The sequence below is a fragment of the Alosa alosa genome, chromosome 15, assembly GCF_017589495.1.
Source record: "Alosa alosa isolate M-15738 ecotype Scorff River chromosome 15, AALO_Geno_1.1, whole genome shotgun sequence".
In the NCBI taxonomy this organism is placed as follows: Eukaryota; Metazoa; Chordata; class Actinopteri; order Clupeiformes; family Clupeidae; genus Alosa; species Alosa alosa.
In genome coordinates this window covers 4,772,960-4,780,312 of record NC_063203.1, presented here as the reverse complement: position 1 = coordinate 4,780,312, position 7,353 = coordinate 4,772,960, and the positions used below count along the sequence as shown (strand labels likewise).

Genomic DNA, 7,353 nt, shown 5'->3' with positions numbered 1-7,353 from the left:
ACTAATCTCTGACTAAAAGTGCACAGAACTTGTGCATTTGAGAGTGCTCTCTCGCGGCTGTAGATGGTAATATTTCATGTAGGGTTCATGTCAGTTAATATGAATTAACATTTAAAAACATGTTCAATTATATATTTTTTATATATAAGTCGCACTGACTATTAGTGTTAATTTTGTCACCTATTTTTAATTTAGTCTTAGTCTTAGTCTTGTGACGAAATGTCCTTTTTAGTCTTTGTCATAGTCATCATTTTTGTTTTAGTCGACTAAAAGTCTCGTCATTTTAGTCTAGTTTTAGTCAAAAGAAAACTAAAGGTATCTTAGTCTTAGTCAGTTTTAGTCAACACATTTTAGTCTTTTTTTTATAACAAATTATTTCTGATTACCATTTGAGTCAAATAGTGTTTCACACATCTCAATTTTCCAACAATATTGTGTGTCCACAGGGGTACTCGTCTGTTATAATTACTCATTCTGATTTTTTGTCAGTCAGTATGTTTACATGCACAGGTAAGTCGAGCTACAGTTATAGCTCGGCTGGGATTTGACCATAGACAGTAAAAGATTTGACTGGACCACTGTCATATTCGTAGACCAGTGTTTCTCAAAGTGTGGTCCGGGAATCACTGGTGGTCCACAAGCTATCCCAAGTGGTCCGCGAGCAGACGTGGTAAAATATAATATAGATGAGATGAGCAATATTGAACCAACTTGTATGTAAAAACAGTTCTGCAACACTGTCTATGTAAGATATGCCAGTTTAAATCATACAGTATGAATCCACACAATAAGCAAAGTGCAAAGACAATAAGCAAGTTGGTTTAGTGAGTAGGTCTATAGTGTAGACTAATTATAGGCTACTGTTGAAGTAGGTCTAATCTTTTTTTTTTTTTTGCTAGGGTTAGATAAGTGGTCCTGAAACTGAAAAAGTTTGAGAAACACTGTCGTAGACCAAAGTATTAATGTTTTACTCCGCCTCACTAGATGGCGATATGCGCCCAAACACAACACATTTCCCAAACAGACTCTCCATCTTAGCCATAGCTAACTTGCTAGCGAACTTTCCATATTAGCTTACTTGGTAGCAAACTTTGCATCATCAGTCTAACTAGTTAAATAGTTGACATTACATGATGAACATTTTCGTATGGACATTCTGAGGGATGTTAATTTGTATGAGAGAAGCTTTGTATGAGAGAAGCATTGTGGCATAAAGCTTAGGTTGCTAACTCTGGCAGAAATCTCCAGTGTTCTTGTTCCATGTAGTTTCGTGTTGCAGCCACAGGGTTGCAGCAACAGCACGTAGACTAGCCTACAGGAAAGCTGTTGCGTATGAACTCATTCTGAATATTTTGAAAACGTAACAGCTAGATATTCTGTCTTCTCATTTTGTAGACTAAAATGAAGAGAGACAATAATGCATCTTAAGATAGTCTTAGTCAGTGTTTCAGGACATTACTGCCGTCTCGTCATCGTCTCGTCTTAGTCATGAAAAAAAAGGTCGTTGACGAACATATTTCCTCTCGTCTCGTCTGACGAAATTAACACTACTGACTATAAGTCGCAGGACCAGCCAAACTATGAAAAAAGTGTGACTTATAGTCCGGAAAATACGGGATATTTCACTATTAGGTCTGTTTTAGATTGTTGAATTGTCCTTGATACTTTATTGCTGATTGTGTCTTGAACACTGATTGATTGTAGTGTAAGAATATTCCTGGCATCACAATAAATTGTTATATTAATTAGTAATCTGGAACATTACTTTCTTAAGGTTGTGTTTCTGTTTAATCAGATAACTAAGTAGTGAATGTGTGAATCGATTCTTCAAAGTTTTCAAACCTCTGAGTGAAAGCTGGGCTCAGCCTGGAACTTGTTAAATTGTCATAGAGTCACTGATTGAGTGAGTTAAACTTCATATATTAAAGGTCACTGAACTGTAGTGGTGGAATGCAACGAAGTACACATACTTTGTTACTGTACTTAAGTAAATTGTCCACGTATTTGTACTTTACTTAAGTAGAATCTGCAGTGCATACTTTTGACTTTGTTACTTACTTCGTTACATTTTGCAGCAATTATCTGTACTTTTACTCCGCTACACTTCTACAACACCATTGTTCCCTTTTTACGTTACATTTTATGATTAGTTTTTTTTTTCTCTCTGACAAACACATTTGTTTTACCAGGGGATTGCGTTGCTACCAAAGATTCTGGAGCGCTATGTGCCCAGCTTCTAAGTCTTTGAAACTAATTTCTAGCTTGCCTTGTAGCCATCTGCATTCAGTAGGCTATATTCACCAGACCCATGGCTACACAGGACATGCAACTGTGTTCGGTGCCTTTCTCAGTCTCTTATCTGCAGCGTTAAGCATACTACATACTCAACGTTCCCGACTGGTAGCGCGTCAATGTGACGTCAAAATGACGTCAAAATGACGTAGATCTCTCTGGCACGCCAGGATTTTGGCCGCACCACTCTATTTTTTTCAGCTGAGCGCCACAAACCAGAAACCGGAAGATGGACTAGTTCGAGGGCAAGCAATAGTCGCAGTTCGGAGGACCGTTTTTGTTAGAGTCGCAAATTTTTAATAGTTTGCTGGATAAGTTAACAAAGTTACCAGCGAGAGTTGCAACACATGGAATTAAGAGGAAAGAATAGAAAAGATCTATTTTCAACCAAAGGATATCTACTAAGACCTGAACAAAATCTCTTTCCACTTTAGGAAATTACACAAACTCAGCCAGCTGCTAGCTAGCTAGCCAGCTAACTAAAATGTTTAAATTATTAAAAATTTCCCTCGGGATGACTAACGTATCTATCTATATATCCATCTATCTATATATCCATCTATCTATTTATCTATCTATCTCCACACACCTTGGAAACTAGATGGTAATAATGATGGTAGTTGTGAATAGCAGCAACCAAAGTCTGAAGTACCATCACAGAGGCTAGCTAGTGTTTTTTACTGCCATTGACGCCAATACTTCTGACAGCTTCTTCTATGTGTATCGTAGGTAGCGATAGCCTTTTGACAACAGCGACACCTCTGTTCAGGAGAATATTTGAACTAGTGTCGCAACCACCACGCGCGAGTATAAATGGTTACGGTGCTCCCGTGACATCACATTGTCGCGCTATAGGTCGGGAACGGCGAGTATGTAGAGGCCTTTAGGGGCTCCTCTCCGATGAGATTGCTAGTTCGCGGATCAACGAAGTTACAGGCTATGCCCATGCTTCTGTCACACGTCTGATCATTTGTGGCACAAATTAATTGTAGACTATTATAGAACCGTTAATATTTATCTGCTTATTTGTACATTTACTTAAGTACTGAGTTTCAGTACTTTCTCCACCACTGCTGAACTGAGAAGTACTGCTAAAGGTGTCAGGTTGGATCCTTTATTATTAACAGATAAGCCTTTGATAGAGAGATAATCCTTTGGAAAAACATTATTACTATTGATTGATACTTCATAACCAACAGTAAATATGTGGCTAACCTTTATAATACAATTGGAGTCAGATGGTTAATAATGAATTAATAAAAATTATAGTTCAACTCAACCTATTGAAGCGCCGGATAAGACAGAACACACATCTTCCTGAGAATAAGTGTATATTTCCCGGCTTTCAGCAGCAATCAGGTTGCACCTGCAATCTCCTGAGGCCCTTCACAGTCTTTCATATTTGCTGATCTGAATTAAGACGTGGCATAGATGGTATAAAGAGCCTGGTTCTTGAATTTCCCCTGGGGATCAATAAAGTATCTATCTATCTATCTATCTATCTGATAAGATCTACTGCTCAGAGTGATGCTACTGCTAAAGCTGCTCACCTTGATCTCCCTGCTCATACGAGCCGAGCCTGTCTGTAGGCTACAGGGAGGCGTATTACTACCTGAACTAGCTGGGCACGGAGACCTGATAATTGGCGGAATTTTCACATTTCGCACGGGTTATGATGGGGAGATACCTACATTTCAAAGATTGCCAAATGAACCAAATTGCAAAAAGTGAGTGCTTTTGATTCCTTACTTCTTACATGTAATATGCTAAGCTTGTAAGCATAAAATATATAAAATACTTTTTAAATAGCATTATAGTAATTAATAGTAAAAGTAATTATTTGTACTTCCGTGTATTGTATACTTACCAGTACTCATATACTAAAAAAATGAATGAAAAGTTTGGTACTTCTGAAATGAACAGTAACTGATTTATGAATTATTTTTCTCTCCACAGTCTTAATTACTGAGAATTTAAATTTGCACAAACAGTTATATATGCAATTGAAGAGATAAATAAAAATCCAACTCTTCTCCCACAACATAGATTAGGGTATAGAATCTACAATGCCTGTGGATATTCCAACATACTAAGGTCTGCAATGGCATTAGCAAATGGTGTGGAAAAGGTCACTGACGGAAAGAACTGTTCAGGAACAGTCAGAGCCCAAGCTATAATAGGTCACTCAGCCTCAAACCCAACTGTGGGTTTCACACGGATAATAGGACGTTTTCATGTCCCAGTGGTAACACTTTCCATTTACTATTTCCATAATTTTAATTAATAAATCATTTTCCAAGAGTTCAAGCTTCTTTATGTATGTTATTGTATTCCCATTGGTAATTATCTGAACAAATATCAGATTTACTAATATGTCAAATGAATATGAACTGTGTCTACTGTCCAACATTTTTCAATTTGTCATTTTTTATTATACAGATCAGTCATTTTGCCACATGTACTTGCTTGAGTAACAGAAAAGAGTCCCCTCCTTCTTCAGAACCATTCCCAGCGACTACTACCAGAGCAGAGCTCTAGCTCAACTTGTCAGACACTTTGGCTGAACCTGGGTTGGAGCCATAAGCAATGCAAATGATTATGGCATCAATGGGATGGCTGGTTTTATGAAAGCAGCAAAAGAGGAGGGAGTGTGTATTGAATATAATAAGGCTTTTGAGAGCACAAATCCTGAACATTCAGTTCGCCAGATAGTAGACGTCATACAAAACTCCACATCAAAAGTGATTGTTGCCTTCATGTCTCACAGGGAGATCAAAGTGTTAGTGGCAGAACTGCACCGACAAAACATTTCTGGTCTGCAGTGGGTTGGCAGTGAAGCATGGCTCACAGATGATTCCCTTACAGATAGTGAAGGGCACATTGTTCTCATTGGATCTGTAGGATTTACTGTCAGCAAGGCACAGATTCCTGGTCTGGGACCTTTTCTACAGAGCCTACACCCTTCCAAGTATCCTAACAGTCTTTTCCTGAGAGACTTCTGGAAATCTGTCTTTAACTGTTCTTTGAATCCACCAACCGAAAACGATGACAGAAAACAGTGTAATGGATCTGAGCATCTCAGAAACGTTAATAACCAGTGATGTCTATAAAGCTGTATATGCTGTGGAACATGCATTACACAAACTCTACACCTGTCAGCCTGGAAAAGGGCCCTTTACCAATGATACTTGTGCTGAAACCACTAACATACAGCCATGGCAGGTTAGACCTACATCAAAGAATTCTTTGTATTCATCATAACACATCACTCATTCCTGTTTTAAATCTATTGATATGTTGATGTTCTAGCGTGCTTTCTTTTTTATTTGTTTTTCTAAATTTCAGATTTTACAATACCTGCAACAAGTCCATTTCAGCACAAAACAGGGTGAAAATGTATATTTTGACGAACAGGGAGATTATCCAGCAATATACGATCTAATAAATCTACAAAATGTCCAAAGAGGAACCAGGGAGGCACTGAAAATTGGCCATTACAATGGATTTTTGCCCAAAGGACAAGAACTCAAAATTAGAAATGTCAGCATTGTTTGGGGTGGAGGGTTCACAACAGTAAGACTCTCTTACTTTAGTTGCCTTATGGCACCCATAAGGAAGGCAGAAGTATTTACCATGTTTCTATTGACTTACTATTGATTGTCCATCACAATAAATACAAATAAATAAAAATGATGCAGGTGCCTGTGTCTGTGTGTAGTAAGAGTTGCCCTCCAGGCACCAGGAAGGCAGTGGAGAAAGGCAGGCCTGTCTGCTGCTATCAGTGCATACCATGTGGAGAGGGAGAAATAAGCAACACCACAGGTAATGCTACTTTGTTTTTTGTCTTAATGTTGATGCTCCATCAAAGAAGACTACTGTGGTATTCAATGTTATCAATGTTTAGACAAGGTAGACCCATATTTTATCTGAAAGCTCTGAAACCCTCAGGCTGTTTCTTTTATTTAAATACAGATGCATCTGATTGTCTGAAGTGTCCTCCAACATACTGGTCCAACTGGAAAGGTGATCAGTGTGTCTTAAAAACAATTGAATTTCTATCCTACACTGAAGTGATGGGAATAATTCTAACATTTCTTTCCTTGATGGGTGCCAGTTTGACCATGTTAATTGGAGTTATTTTCTGCCAGTACAGACATACACCCATAGTAAAATCCAACAACTCAGAGCTGAGTTTCCTGCTGCTCTTCTCACTGACTCTGTGTTTCCTTTGCTCTCTTACTTTCATTGGTCGGCCCTCTGAGTGGTCCTGTATGTTGCGTCACACAGCGTTTGGGATCACCTTTGTTCTCTGCATCTCCTGTGTTCTGGGGAAAACAATAGTGGTGTTAATGGCCTTCAGAGCCACTCTTCCAGGCAGTAATGTCATGAAGTGGTTTGGGCCTCTGCAACAGAGACTCAGTGTTCTTGGCTTCACTCTCATACAAGTGCTGATATGTGTCCTGTGGTTAACTATATCCCCTCCATTCCCACACAAGAATATGAGTCTTTACCAAGACAGGATAATTCTAGAGTGTAATGAAGGTTCAACTGTAGGTTTCTGGGCTGTGTTGGGGTATATAGGAATCCTTGCAGTTTTGTGTTTCATACTGGCTTTTCTGGCTCGTAAGCTACCTCATAACTTTAATGAGGCCAAATTTATCACATTCAGTATGTTGATATTCTGTGCTGTCTGGATCACTTTCATTCCTGCTTATGTCAGCTCTCCTGGGAAATGTGCTGCACCTGTGGAGATATTTGCTATTTTGGCATCTAGTTTTGGTTTGTTATTTTGTATTTTCATTCCCAAATGCTATGTTATAATTTGTCGTCCAGATGAAAACACAAGGTAGCATATCATGAGAAAGAATGCACATTAAATGCTATGTGGGTTTTCTGTGATTCCATAATTCTTTAATGAACTGATTGTATTGAAATTCTTGTCATTATACAGTAATAAAATAAAGCAACAAGTGACATACATCTTTGTTCAACCATTGGTCTCTACAGCCCTTCATCACACACCAAATACATAAAAAAAATCAAAATAAACAATGAATGCAG

At 38.3% G+C, this 7,353-nt stretch overlaps 1 pseudogene; it reads left to right on the top strand.

Annotated features, from left to right (window-relative positions):
• Positions 1-4,000: 4,000 nt before the first annotated feature.
• LOC125308588 lies at positions 4,001-7,142 on the top strand (annotated as a pseudogene).
• Positions 7,143-7,353: the final 211 nt, after the last annotated feature.